Source organism: Acinonyx jubatus, chromosome A3, assembly GCF_027475565.1.
Source record: "Acinonyx jubatus isolate Ajub_Pintada_27869175 chromosome A3, VMU_Ajub_asm_v1.0, whole genome shotgun sequence".
NCBI lineage: Eukaryota > Metazoa > Chordata > Mammalia > Carnivora > Felidae > Acinonyx > Acinonyx jubatus.
This window is the reverse complement of record NC_069388.1, coordinates 87,651,923-87,664,972: the sequence shown is the minus strand read 5'-3', so window position 1 is coordinate 87,664,972 and position 13,050 is coordinate 87,651,923. Positions and strand designations below refer to the sequence as shown.

The 13,050-nt window shown below is 44.8% G+C and overlaps 1 protein-coding gene and 1 long non-coding RNA gene across 3 annotated transcripts in view; both read left to right on the top strand.

Moving 5' to 3' along the window:
* Positions 1–209: 209 nt before the first annotated feature.
* LOC113603176 (uncharacterized) lies at positions 210–3,528 on the top strand. Of its 2 annotated transcripts, XR_003424718.2 has the most exons (4): positions 210–612; positions 968–1,087; positions 1,174–1,299; positions 1,655–3,528. It is a non-coding gene; the product is annotated as an uncharacterized LOC113603176 (long non-coding RNA). The 2 variants fall into 2 exon arrangements; XR_003424717.2 differs by having other exon boundaries at positions 1,174–3,528.
* An 8,368-nt stretch (positions 3,529–11,896) lies between these two features.
* The window catches only part of EXOC6B (exocyst complex component 6B), a 603,982-nt gene continuing 602,828 nt past the window's right edge, over positions 11,897–13,050 (top strand). The window contains exon 1 of the mRNA XM_053200754.1: positions 11,897–12,117. The gene's annotated coding sequence lies outside the window, so the exon portion shown is untranslated. The remainder of the gene's footprint in view (positions 12,118–13,050) is intronic.

The window sequence follows — 13,050 nt, the reverse complement described above, 5'->3', positions numbered from 1 at the left end:
AAAACACCGTTGGGCTGAATCTCTGACAGTCCCGTGGAACAGCCAGATGCTGAATTTGAAGGTTCCTGGAGTGGCGCTGGGGCCAGTGGAAACCTCCCTTCTCCTTCCGTCCCTCACCTCCAGGCTCCCTTCTCCCTTCTTCGGGAAGGCAAGTGAAGCCTGGCTTCACTAGCCTGGCTAGATACAAGTGTCTGTGGCCCTGGAAAAGACTCTCCTGATGGCCCCAGGAGGATAAAAGCCAGAAGGATTATCTAGACTCATTCAAAAAAAATTCTGCCCTCTTCTCTGAGTTCCTCTGATGGCTGAGGGTGAGTCTCCTTGTGGCTCTTCCTCCTCCATGACGCTCTTATTGACCAGCGCTCCTCGGGGTCTGTGCTCCTGACCATGGTGTGTCACCACAGCTGGGTGAAGCCCCCACCTCACAAATGTCTTTGTTGTCACTGCAGCTACTCTCTCATGAGGTCTCAGACAGACATTTGGGAGCATTGGCCCTTGCAGTGTGAGTGAGGCAGAGAGGGTGTGACCTGCCTCAGCACCCGGAGACCCCACTCTGAAGGCTGGGGACCACCACTGTGGCGGTTTCTCCCACCACCATCATCTCCCCATCGCCAGGTGTCCCAGCCCCTGACAAGCCTTTAGGGTTTTCTTCCTCTGTATTTTGCAGTTGAGGGAAATGACACCAAAGAGTTGCATTCATTTAACAGACCCCTTATGTCTGAAGGAGGAAGAGGAATGGGAATGAAGAGATGGGGATTTGGAGGGAGGAGGACGCAGGCCAAGGAGCTAGGGTGAAGGGCAGCATAGGTGGCTGCAGTTTGGGTAGTGAGGGGGGAGTGGCACAAGGTAAGGGAAGGAGTTGAGGGTCTTTATCATGATGGCAATGTAGAGCCATTCAAGGGTTTGAAACAGATTAGTGACATAATGTGATTTGTATTCTAAAAAAAATCTGTACAATGACTTGGAACAGGACAAGCACATCAGGAGGATATGGCTCTGATCTGAGTGAGGCAATGGTAGCATAGGTGTGGAGAGAAGACCTATTGGGAATCTGGGAGCGAGGAATGAAAGATGAGTTTATGACTCAAGGGTAAGGTCACACTCACCCTTCCATGCCCATGCATGCCTGCATTCACACTTGTACTTCACCTTCCCCTGTCACTTGGTGCTTTGCAGAATGCAGGGATACCAGCAGATGCCCACATCCCTGCGGTTCTTTCTCTGTCAGTATCCTTGGAGGGAAGTTTTCTCTGTCAGTCATCTTAGAAGGAGAACTTGGACACGGTGGCTTTGGATTAGGAGGTAAACATCGGACAGGAGAGCTGAGAAGAGTGAAATCCCAAGGCGCAGGTCACAGGAGCTCAACAAATCTGTGACTTCATCTCACCAGGCCCTCCCTGAGAAACTCTGGAGAAAGGGTAGCCAGCCACTCCTCTGTAGACCCAACTCCCTGGGTCCTGGTCCCTGGAGAAGCTGCACCAGAGTGCCATGGTGACAGCGGTCACGTGAGAGATGTAGGCCCCCACCTCTGCACCCCGAGGACTCCCTGTACCACAGGTAGAAGGAGGTTTGGGAGCAGGACCCCTGGGCTTTCATGCAGGGCCTCTTAATTGTCTTGGGGACAGACACAGCTGAGGGATGGTGTTTCTGATTTCAGCCCTCCACAAAGGGCTAGTCTAGCCCAGCCTGGGGGGGAAGCTTAGGGGGAGCGGCTACAAGACCAAAGGGGAGGAAACACCAGAAGCCACAGAGGAAGGAACAGGTGCTGAGAGAGAGAAATGCTGCTGGCCTCCAGGCAACAATCAAAATTAAGGAAATGCTCAAATAAATGACAGGATGGGGGCATCTGGAAAGAACACAGGAACCAACCTGGGGGAGCCCTCAGTGGCCAAAGCTGGAACAATCTGAGCAATACAATAAATAATGTAGTGTTGGGTTGTTACCCAAAACATAAAAATTGATGTTTGAATAAGTAAGTAAATGGGGGGAGGGGATCCTCCTTTCCCAAAAATTTCATTTATCTTATGTAGATATTCCTCCTGGGGGGTGGAGCTTCTTTGTTCCCTTTCCACACATGAGAATGAACTTGACTTAGTGACTGAACTCCAAAGAACAGAGTTTGGAAAGGCAAAAATAGTAATACTAGGGACGCCTGGTTGGTTCAGTCGGCTAAGTGTCTGACTTGGGCTCAGGTCTTGATCTCACAGCTCTCTGCTCTCAGTGTGGAACCTGCTTCAGTTCCGTTTGTCTCCCTCTCTTTCTGTCCTTCCCCAGCTCATGCTTTCTCTCTGTCTCAAAAACAAAAAATACAAAAAATAGTAATATTACCATGGAGAAACTGTGTACCTTAGCCATGTGATCAAGGTAAACATCACCAGTGATGTGTAGATTTATGTGCTACCTGCTATGACGCAAAGAGAAGCCACTTCACCTCTGTGGTATTCTTTCCAGAGGCTCAGAGCTCTAGTCTAGTCATGAGAAAATGTCAGTCAAACTGAAATTGAGTGGTATCCTATGAAATACCTGACCAGTATTGCTCAAGGTATTCACACAAGGAAAGCCTGAAAAACTGTCACAGACTGGGGAAGACTCAGGGACAGGATAACTAAATGCAGTGTGATTCCCTGGATTGGATCCTGGAGGAGAAAGAGGACATTAACAGAAAAATCCAGTGAAATCCAGAGTTTATTTAGCAGAAATGTCCCAATATTTGTCTCTCAGTTTTGACAATGTATCATATATTGACCTACATAAAAAGGTAAACTGAGGTGAGCTCAAATTACGAGAAACTGGGTTTATTCGGAATGAATGGAGGAATTGCCTTTCAGGAAATGCATGCTATAGCAAGCTACAGGCGTGTCTTCTGAGAGTTTGGGCAGACTAATTTATGGGTGAGGGGTGCAAAGAGAAGGCAGTCCAGCCAGAGTCCAAGCAGTAAGTTCGTTGGCTTGAGGATGGGGAGATGATCTTTGTGGATGTTCATTGGTCAGGACATAAGTCTCAGTCTTCTGTAAATTGGGCATTTATGGGAAAACAGTCTTTCAGTTCCTAAGTTCCATTCTTTTTTTTTTTTTTTTTTTTTTTTTTTTAATTTTTAAGGTTTATTCATTTTCAGAGACAGAGAGACAGAGGGTGAGTGGGGGAGGGGCAGAGGGAGAGGTAGACACAGAATCTGAAACAGGCTCCAGGCTCTGAGCTGTCAGCACAGAGCCTGATGGGGGGCCCGAACTCACAGAAGGCTTGATCATGACCTGAGCGGAAGTTGGACGCTCAACCGACTGAGCCACCCACGCGCCCCCCTAAGTTCCATTCTTCTGAAGGTGCACACATGAGATTCGCCAATTCATATCCTCCAGTTCCATTTTAGATTGGAACCCTTCACACATGTAATGTAACATGATAACATCAGGGGAGACCGAAACTGGGTGAGGGGTGTACAGGAGCTCTCTATACTATTTTCACAATTTTTCTCGAAATCTGAAATTATTCCAAATAACAAGCTTATTAAAAATATATATCTAGGAGATTATTGATTCAATACCAGGTGAGCTTTCTCATTTGTTTTTTTTTTTTTTCAGTATATGAAATTTATTGTCAAATTGGTTTCCATACAACACCCAGTGCTCATCCCAAAAGGTGCCCTCCTCAATACCCATCACCCACCCTCCCCTCCCTCCCACCACCCATCAACCCTCAGTTTGTTCTCAGTTTTTAAGAGTCTCTTATGCTTTGGCTCTCTCCTACTCTAACCTCTTTTTTTTTTTTTTTCCTTCCCCTCCCCCATGGGTTTCTGTTAAGTTTCTCAGGATCCACATAAGAGTGAAAACATACGGTATCTGTCTTTCTCTGTATGACTTATTTCATTTACATAATACTCTCCAGTTCCATCCACGTTGCTACAAAAGGCCATATTTCATTCTTTCTCATTGCCACATAGTATTCCATTGTGTATATAAACCACAATTTCTTTATCTATTCATCAGTTGATGGACATTTAGGCTCTTCCCATAATTTGGCTATTGTTGAAAAGCGCTGCTATAAACATTGGGTACAAGTGCCCCTATGCATCAGCACTCCTGTATCCCTTGGGTAAATTCCCAGTAGTGCTATTGCTGGGTCATAGAGTAGATCTATTTTTAATTTTTTGAGGAACCTCCACACTGTTTTCCAGAGCGGCTGCACCAGTTTGCATTCCCACCAACAGTGCAAGAGGGTTCCCATTTCTCCACATCCTCTCCAGCATCTAGTCTCCTGATGTGTTCATTTTAGCCACTCTGACTGGCGTGAGGTGATATCTCAGTGTGGTTTTGATTTGTATTTCCCTGATGAGCAATGTTGAGCATCTTTTCATGTACCTGTTGGCCATCTGGATGTCTTCTTTAGAGAAGTGTCTATTCATGTTTTCTGCCCATTTCTTCACTGGATTATTTGTTTTTTTGGTGTGGAGTTTGAGGAGTTCTTTATAGATTTTGGATACTAGCCCTTTGTCCGATATGCCATTTGCAAATATCTTTTCCCATTCCGTTGGTTGCCTTTTAGTTTTGTTGATTGTTTCCTTTGCAGTGCAGAAGCTTTTTATCTTGATGAGGTCCCAGTAGTTCATTTTTGCTTTTAATTCCCTTGCCTTTGGAGATGTATCAAGTAAGAAATTGCTGCGGCTGAGGTCAGAGAGGTTTTTTCCTGCTTTCCCCTCTAGGGTTTTGATGGTTTCCTGTCTCACATTCAGGTCCTTTATCCATTTTGAGTTTATTTTTGTGAATGGTATAAGACAGTGGTCGCAATAAAGTATTTTTAAGATATAAACCTTGTTCTTTTTGACATAATTCTGTTGCACACTAATAGACTACAGTGTAGGTTAAACAACTTTTATGTGTACTGGGAAACAAAAAAATTCATTTGACTTGCTTTATTGCAATATTTGCTTTATTGCGGTGGTCTGGAACTGAACCTACAATATCTCCAAGGTATGCCTTTAATTTATTAACCATTTCTCTACTGATGGACATTTCCAGTCTTTTTGCTACTACAAACAGTGGTACATGGATGGTACCATTTACACATATGTGGGAATATCTGTAGAATAAACTTCTACCAGTGCATCTGTTGGATTACAAAATACTGGCACTTATTTTGATCAATAGTGCCAAATTGCCTTCCCTAGAGATTGAACTAATTTATACTTATACCAGCGATGTAGGAAATGACTCTTTCCCCATTACCCTTCCAACTTTCGTTCTAATCAAACCAGTTATAGAGCCAATGCACCCCTCCTTGGGTGTGATTAAATTGTTAGAGAACTCGCAGAACTAAGGAAACCAGTTTGCTTCTTAGGTTACCAGTTTATACAAAGGGTATCAAAGGTGCAAATGAACAGCCAGATAAAGAGGTATATCAGGGTTTGTCCAGGAGGGATCTGAACCTAGGAGCTTACATCCCTGTGTGTTTCAGGGTGCACCACCCTCCTGGCACAGGTTGCCTTCTGGTTCACTAACCTGGAAGCTCTCCGAACCCCAAAGTTCAGGGATTTTTTTGGAGCCTCATTATGTAGGTGTGGCTGATTAAATCATTGACCGCTGGTAATTGAACTCAATCTCTAGCCCCTCTTCTCTCCCTAAAGGTTGAGGGTGGAGTTTAAATTTACAAAGCAGTTTGGTTTCCCTGGCAACCAGCTTCCTTCCTTAGGTTGCCTAAGGGCTTTTCAATAGTAACCTTATTAACATAAACTCCTGTGTGGTTGAAAGAGCTCGTTATGAATAACAAGACACCCATTTCACCTTTCCCACTCAGGTACTGAGGACAAAAGACCAAATATTATAACAAAAGATGATCCCATTGCTCTAATCCCTTAGGAAATTCCAAGGGTTTTGGGAGCTCTGAGCCAGGAACCATGGGTGAAGACAAAAATATATACTTATTATAAATTACAATATCATAGGTTTATAATAGTATGTGGTAGGCAGAATAGTGGCCCCCAAGGAATTCTGTGTTCTGATTCCTAGAATCTATGAACATGTTACCTTACATGACAAAAGGGACTTTACAGATGTTAACGATCTTGCATTGGCAGTTTGTCCAGAATGTTCTAGGTGGGCCCAATGTGAGGTGACTTATAAGGGCCTTGATAAGTGAAAGAGGGATGCAGGAAAGTCTGGGTCAGAGAAGGAGTTGTAATGACAAAAGCAGAGGTCAGAGTGACAGGATTGGTGGTTTTGAAAGGAATGTAATTAGCAGATAGAAGCTGTGAAAAGGGAAGAAGTGGATTTTCCCCTAGATCCTTGAGAAGGAACACAGTCCAGCTGGTGTTGATTTTAGCCCAGTGAGACCCATTTCAGACTTCCAACCTATAGAACTATAAGAGGATACATTTGTATTGTCTCAGGGCACTATGTTCGTGGAAATTTGTGACAGGAGCAATAGGGAACCAATACATGGTAGTGGTGGTATAATTTTTATATTTTAGAAAGATGGCTCCATCACCTCTCCACCACTTCAGAACACTTTCGTCTCTACCCTACTTCCTGTTGCAATGGGTGAATATCCCAGCCTCTGTCAACAGCCAGTGGTAACTCCCCAAAAGACGATCAGTAAAGTTCGTTTATCTCGTTAAGCTTGGTTTGTTAGACTCACTGCAATAAGGGAGAATTCCACTTGCTGGAATCTTAGTGGTGTCTCCAAATAGAGACATGAGGACAGGATATATATAGTTTTAGGGCCAGGGCTGTGTGATTTTAAGGTGGGTCTTGAAAGGAGGAGAGCTGGTTAGGATCGAGCACGTGTATAACCGTTTTGGAATGGTGGGCATGAGGTGAAGTCATTAGGTGAAGGTCTGAAGGAGACTTGATGAACAAGTCATTTTAGTGGGGTCACAGCCTCATCTCCCAAGAACAGATATCTCCTGGAGCCACCAGCTAAGTTATTGTTGCTGGATTTCAGTATTGTTTAATACAAGGACAGGACAGTATGCCCAGTCCCTGTATTGTTAAATACATGAACTGGGACTTAGGCCGGCATCAACTCTCACCAGAAACTCCACTAGTGGTCTAGACCTCATTCCTTCTCTTTACTCAAGGACTTTGTCCTACAACTTTGTCTCTCTCTTTAGCATGGTCATTTCTCTCTCTGCTAGATCATTCCATCTTGAGAACTAAACTAAACTAAACTAAAAATCTCCCCACAGGCCCCTTTGACATCTGTCCCATCTCTGTTTCCCCTTATAGAAAAACTTCTTGAGAGAGTTGTCCGTGGTTATTGTGATCACCTCTTTACCTTCCGTTCCAGCCACTCTCTCTCCTCTGCCCCATACAACCCCACCACATTAGCCTTCCTTAGGCTCCCAGAACATTTCAAACATGTTTCTGGGGTGCCCGGGTGGCTCAGTCAGTTAAGCATCCGACTCTTGATTTTGGCTCGGGTTATGATCTCACGATTCCGTGAAACTGAGTCCGTGTTGGGCTCTGCACTGACAGCTGACAGGGTGGAGCCTGCTTGGGATTCTCTCTCTCTCTCTCTCTCTCTCTCTCTGCCCCTCTCCTGCTTGCACTGGCCTCCCTCTCAAAATAAATAAATAAACTTTAAAATAATCACCATCACCACCACCACAACAAACTGTGTTCAGAGCTCGGGTTAAATGTCATTTCCTCAGAGACACCTTCTCTGACCATCAATCTACACATTATGTGTGCAGGCGCTATTAGGCCACTCCGCTTTAAAAAAAAATTTATGTGTTTTCATGGTGGCAAGATATACATAACAACATTAACCATCTTAATAATCTTAAGTGTATAATTCAGTGGCATTAAGTATGTTCACATGGTTGGATAACCATCGCCACCAACCATCTCCAGAACTTCTTCATCTTCCCAAATTTAGACTGCATATCCATGAAACAACAACTCTCACCCCCCTCTGCACCTCCAGCCCCTGCCAACCGTGATTTAATTTCGGGCTCTATGAATTGGCCTCTTTTCGGTACCTCATGAAAGTGGAATCACATGATATTTGTCATTTTGTATCTAGCTTATTTTAGTTAGCATTACGTCTTCAAGGTTCAACCATGTTGTGGCAGGTGTCAGAATTCCATTCCTGGGGCCCCTGGCTGGCTCAGTCGGTGGAGCATGTGACTCTTAATCTTGGGGTTGTAGATTCGAGCCCCATGTTGGGGATAGAGATTACTTAAAAATAAAATCTTAAAAAAATTTCATTCCTTTTTAAGGTTGACTCATATTAATATATATATATATATATATATATATATATATATATATATATATATATAATATATATTATATGTATACATACACAGAGAAGAATGGACACTTGGGTAGTTTCCATCATTTGGCTATTGTGAATAATGCTATTGTGAATATTAGGGTACAAGCATCTGTTTGAGTCCCTGGTTCCAGTTCTTTTGGATATATACCCAGAAGTGGAATTGCCAGATCATATGGTAATTCTGTGCTTAACTATTTGAGGAACTGCCATGCTTGTTTCTACAGTAGTGACACCATTTTATATTCACACCAATACTCATAAATGTTCCCATTTCTCCACATCCACACCAACCCTCCTTATTTCCTTTTTTTTTTTTTTAAATAAATAATCTTCCTAATGGGTGTGAAGTGGTATATCACTCCATCTTAATTCGGTAAATAGCCCCTGTAAGTAGTAGCTGAGATTTTATACATGCATGTGACACAAACACACACACACACATTTTTATTCTTCTGCACCTGTGCTGTAAGCTCTGTAAGAACAAGGATTTTTGTCTCTCTTGTTTACCACTGTGTCTCTAGCATCTGAGAGTACTTCGCAAGCAATAACAACAGTAATGACAAGAGCCACAACAAATACCGGAGCCAACATTGATGCAGCACTTACTATGTGCCAGGCACTGTTTTGTGACAATATAATCATGCTGTAAGAGAGGTGTTCTTATCATCCTGATTTACAGGGAGTTGAGGCACAGGGTATTTTCCCCAGGTTACACAGTTAGTGTCACTGTAGTTGCTCAAAAAATGATTTTGGAATGGAAGTGCAAAGGGAATGAATGATGGGGAAGGAGGATTTTCGGGAAATGAGTTGGTGAACTATTGCAGGAGTCCTGGTGGAAGATGTTAAACCTTGCCTTCTGATGGTAGCAGTGGTGCTAGACAAAGGGTGGGGGAATCCAAGTCACCGCAGATGTAGAACCATTGATAAGACTGTGGTGTAAATGTGTATTCAGGAACGTCTCTAGTGTGCACAGGATGAGCTTGTCTAAGACAGGCACATGGGTTGTGAGAGGGAGGTTAAGACAGACTTGTGGAGATGAAGGAAGAACTAACCCCAGACACCCCTGATCACACCATACACATTTGGACTTGGTTTTTTCAGTGTAGCACTTGATTGTATTCTGTCTTTGTGAAGTTGCCTGTTTGCTGTAGAGAATAATGTCTTGAGCTTTTACACGGGCTCTTACTCTGCTGATTTCCTTCTCTCATTCCAAGGAGGCAGTTTGGCTTTGGATACCATGGTCTCAGAGCCATCTACATGGCAAGACACAAATGAAAGTAGTCAGAGGAAAGTCTGAGTTCCTCAGTGGCTTCATCCTAGGCTATCGGGAGAGGGAGCATGCTACTGTCTGATGGGAGAAGGCTAAAGTAGAGAGGGTAGAAGGGAGGGCAGAGTTTTTCAAGATTTGCGAAGTGACTTAGGGGTTCCCAAGCATGTGGGAACTTCGGCCTGTCTCCTTGGGGTGCCCCGTGGGGGTAGTGAGACAGGACAAAAGGATGGCCATCTAGTGTACCCCAGACACCAGGGTTACTAACCCCACAAGGCTTACTTAGGGGAAGGGTGGTTTGGAGACTGTAGAGCAACTTCATAGGACCCCAGGGGTGGGGACAATGAACATGTCAGTTGAGGAGCCCCTCTGAATGTTCTGTTCCAGACAATACCCTGGGCCTCTGTCCAAGCCTGAATTGAGACTGAATTTCTGCCAGCCAGAGAGTTGAGGTAGATTCAGTTTGATTGAAGGGGATTATAGTAATGCATCAATTCTTGCGTGCTCAGTTTATAAAGCAAAATTTAGACTTGCTTTGTGTGTAATAGTTGGCTTCTCTAGATGAGACGAGACACTCTCCAAATGCAGGGAGAGTGCATTCATTTGGTCAATAAAGATTTGTTAAGCACCTACTGTATGCCAGGCACTGATCTAGATACTAGGTATACATTAAGCAGATCAGACATGGTCCTGCAGCCTTGGATTTATAGTGGGGGAGGAAGGAAGGAAGGAAGGAAGGAAGGAAGGAAGGAAGGAAGGAAGGAAGGAAGGAATAAAAACAAGTATATAATTAGAAGTGGGGATGAGTGCTATGAAGCAAAGGAATGGGGTCTTCATCTTGGCAGCTGAGATTCTAACTTGGGAGCTAGCCCCTAAGCCAGTGGTGTTACCGCAGAGGAACTCAGTGCACTAACTCAGCCCCCAACCGCAGCTCCTCTACAGAAGCAACACCTTGACCAAGCCCCGAGGTCCCTGGCTTGATTGCTGCTTCTTTAGTGGCCAGACCTGCCAGATCTTTTCAATGCGGACTTTCAGTACTTCAAACACCATGCTCAAGTTGTCAGGCACATCAGTGCCATTGTTTGTTACTGGCTCTGAGGAGGTGACTAACCTAAGTCCTACTAACTCCCACTCATCCTGCGGATCGCAACAGAAATGTAAATTGTGAACAGAAATGTAAATTGTGAAGCCCGAATGGTCCAGATTTGGGTGTGTTTGAGGGGCTGGTGCAGCTGGAGGGGGCAAACACAGGAAGAGCGGTGCAGGATGGAGCTGGGTGGCGGGGGTGGGGAGTCAGGAGGAAGGTGCACAGGACCATGGTTTAAGTTTGGGTTTTGTTCTAAGTGCAGTGGGAACGATGTGGGGATTTGAAGCTGAGGAATATCTGTCTCATTTGTGTTTTCTTTCTTTTTATTCTTTTTTATTTTTTTTAATATGAATTTATTGTCAACTTGGTTTCCATACACCACCTCATTTGTGTTTTCAACCATATCCCATCATGCCAGGTATTTGGGTTAATGACTATTTGATTGGTTGACGATTACTTGCCAAAATGAATTAAACTAGGGGTTGGTGGGTGGAGGGGAGAAGCCCTCTGTGGAGATGGCTTCCTTATGGCTAACAAAGACTGACAAGTTAAAAACCCAAAAGTTCAGGGTTGGAAGGCCTTACACGTTTCCAACTACTTCAAAAAATTTTTTTAAATGTTTCTTTTTGAGAGAGAGAGACAGAGAGAGCATGAGCGGGGAGGGGCAGAGAGAGGGGGAGACACAGAATCCGAAGCAGGCTCCAGGCTCAGAGCTGTCAGCACAGAGCTGGACGCAGGGCTTGAACTCATGAACTGTGAGATCATGACCTGAGCCGAAGTTGGACGCTTAACCCACTGAGCCACCCAGGCACCCCTCCAACTGCTTTAAAGTAGAGCGGCCCCGTGACAGTCAGGTCCTGGAAAAGTTGACAAGTTGTCCTAATTTACTCTTGCTTTGCTTCTCCTTTCTCCAGTCTGACAAGACCATTGGGGAAGTTTTTTTTTTTTTTTTTTTAATTCCCTGTGTTTCCTGTGTTATGTTGGTGTGTCAGAGATTCCAGGCAGTGTATGTGTAGAGCAAAGTAGTGAGTGAAGCTTACCATTTTCAGGGACAGGCAGATTAGGGTGAGAGGAAGAAAAGCTGCTCACACATGAAATGAGACCTTTGGGCAAAGGAAAGGACCCCCCAAAATCATGATGACAGAAGTTGTCTCAGGCAGGAGCATGTGGACGAGGTCGCAGTTCCTTACTAAGCCCTATGGAAACATGGGTGGTGTCAGTATGATTGTGACCTCAAGGGTCTGGCAGAGCAGGAGGGTGACATCACTGCCCAGGGGACCCAGTGAGCTCAGACTCCAGGGAGGCCTCCTCACAGCCCCTAAAGAGGCGGGAGCAGCAAACATGATGATGAAGAGAGCCCTAGGGGCTGAGCTGCTTTCATCAGCTGTTCAATTATTGTTCTTTTCCTTCACCCTCCTGCCGGCATAGAATTGTACCTCAGGACTGGGCAGAGAGACAGAAAGAAGGAGCACTGAGGCTCTGTACCCAAGACATGGTAGGTCGTGTGGGGTGAGCTATCAGCTGGGGCAAGCCCCTGTCCCCAAGGAGCTCATGGTACAGGTGGAAAGACAGACTTGAAAACCAGTAAAACAGGGGCGCCTGGGTGGCTCAGTGGGTTGGGCGTCCGACTTCGGCTCAGGTCATGATCTTGCGGTCCGTGAGTTCGAGCCCCACGTTGGGCTCTGTGCTGACAGCTCAGAGCCTGGAGCCTGTTTCAGATTCTGTGTCTCCCTCTCTCTCTGACCTTCCCCCGTTCATGCTCTGTCTCCCTCTGTCTCAAAAATGAATAAACGTTAAAAAAAAATTAAAAAAAAAACCAGTAAAAACAGTAGAAGAAAGTGTATGAGCTTTGAGGTTAGGCCTGACTCCTAACCTCAGTCTGTCACTTAGTTATTTACTATCTGACTTGGGTACGTTATTTAACCACACTGGGCCTCCGTTTGTCATCATTAAAATGGAGATGGCAGGGGCGGCTGGGTGGCTCAGTCGGTTGGGCGTCTGACTTCGGCTCAGGTCATGATCTCACAGTTCGTGAGTTCGAGCCCCATGTCGGGCTCTGTGCTGACAGCATAGAGCCTGGGCTACTTTGAATTCTGTGTCTCCCTCTGTCTCTGCTCCTGCCCCGCTCGTGCTCTGTCTCTCTCTCTCCTTCAAAAAGAAATAAAAAAACATTAAAATGGAGACGGCAATTTTTGTCTCACAGCAGGATGACTGTGAGGAGTGAATGAGAGAAATCATATATCATGTTCCTAGAACCTAGCAAGTGTTTTTTTTTTTAAAGTTTATTTAGTTATTTTGAGAGAGAGAGAGAGAGACAGAGAGAGGGAGACAGAATTCCAAGCAGGCTCCGTGCTGTCAGCTCAGAGCCCACTGTGGGGCTCGAACCCACAACCTGTGAGATCATGACCTGAGCCAAGATCAAGAGCCA